We start from the raw sequence: 1351 nt of genomic DNA, 5'->3' as shown, positions 1-1351 counted from the left end.
TCTTGGGCACATTTTTAAAAAAAATATTAATCCTATCTATGCTCTTTTCCATTCTTTTAGAATCTTACCCTCTTTGATGGCATGATCAATGAATGACTTTGTTTTGCTGGACTATGTATGTTTATGACAAGGGTTTTGTTTTGGGGGTTCTTGTGGTTGTTGAATGGGATGAGAGAATGAAGTCAGAGGGACAGAGTATAAATACATGTAAAAATAAATAAATAGTTTTAAGATCTTTTTTTTTTCAAGGCCCAGTTGAGACCTTTTCCATAAGATTTTTTCTTGATTTCTCCTCCCAGAAATGGTTCCTCCATCCTCAAATTTCTCGTGTCACTGTGACCTGTAAAGGTTTTCTATTCACTCTGCCATGCTAACCTTTGAGTTTAATCATACAATAAATTTCATAGATTATTGTAACAATGCCCATCTTCTGGTGGCCCCCATCATTGAGCCAAGGATTATTTTGCCTTCTTTACTCCTTCCTATTGCCCTCAGCATCCTCAGATCATCATGACCTTGAAATCTACTTCCCACTTATCTTTTCTTCTTTCTTATTTCATCCCCTCCTGCCACTTATAGACCTTGTCACTCTCATGCAGTAGACCCACAATATATTCCAGCAACAACAAAAAGTTCTATTACAGCAGCAATCCTAAAAGTGTGGTCCAGGGACTTCTGGGGGTCTCCCAGGCCCTTTCAGGAGATCTATAAGAAAAAACTATTTCCATAATAATACTGACATTTTACTTTATAATATTTTATATACATATACATAAATATATAATGTACATAATTAAAATCTCTTAAGGGATGTTCCTCAACAATTTTTAAGAGGACAAAGAGTTGCATTTGCTTTGGCAGCACACATACTAAAAATGAGAACAATATAGAAAAGATTAGCATGGTCCCTATGCAAAGATGAGATGCAAATTCAGGAAGTGCTCCTTATTTTTTACACAATACACAATAGTAAATGACTGTAGTAATCTAGTGTTTCACAAACATGAAGATCCAAGCTCTTGGGACAAAAATTCACTACTTGACAAAAACTTCTAGAAAAACTGAAAAGAAACTAGGTACAGGCCAACATCTCACATTGTATACCAAGATAAGGTTAAAATGGACACCAGATTTAGATATAAATGGTGATATCATAAGCAAAGTAGGGGAGGGGGCATGGAAAATGTTACCTGTTAGAACTATGGATGAAGGAATAATTTATTGCCAAACAAGATAGCATTATGGGAAGAAAATGGATAATTTTGATCACATTGAATTTAAAAGGTTTTGCACAAACAAAAACAATGCAGCCAAGATTAGAAGGAAAACATGAAACTGGGGATGAGGTAAG

At 35.0% G+C, this 1351-nt stretch overlaps 1 non-coding gene across 1 annotated transcript; it reads left to right on the top strand.

Annotated features, from left to right (window-relative positions):
- The first annotated feature begins 849 nt into the window (after nt 1-849).
- On the top strand, nt 850-953 carry LOC144454612 (U6 spliceosomal RNA). Its single transcript, XR_013483129.1, has one exon. It is a non-coding gene; the product is annotated as a U6 spliceosomal RNA (small nuclear RNA).
- The last annotated feature ends 398 nt before the right edge of the window (nt 954-1351 follow it).

Source organism: Phascolarctos cinereus, unplaced genomic scaffold (assembly GCF_003287225.1).
Source record: "Phascolarctos cinereus isolate Bilbo 61053 unplaced genomic scaffold, phaCin_HiC Scaffold_726;HRSCAF=1367, whole genome shotgun sequence".
Lineage (NCBI taxonomy): Eukaryota > Metazoa > Chordata > Mammalia > Diprotodontia > Phascolarctidae > Phascolarctos > Phascolarctos cinereus.
Note: the sequence above shows the minus strand (reverse complement) of the source record. Positions and strands in the feature narration are given on the sequence as shown.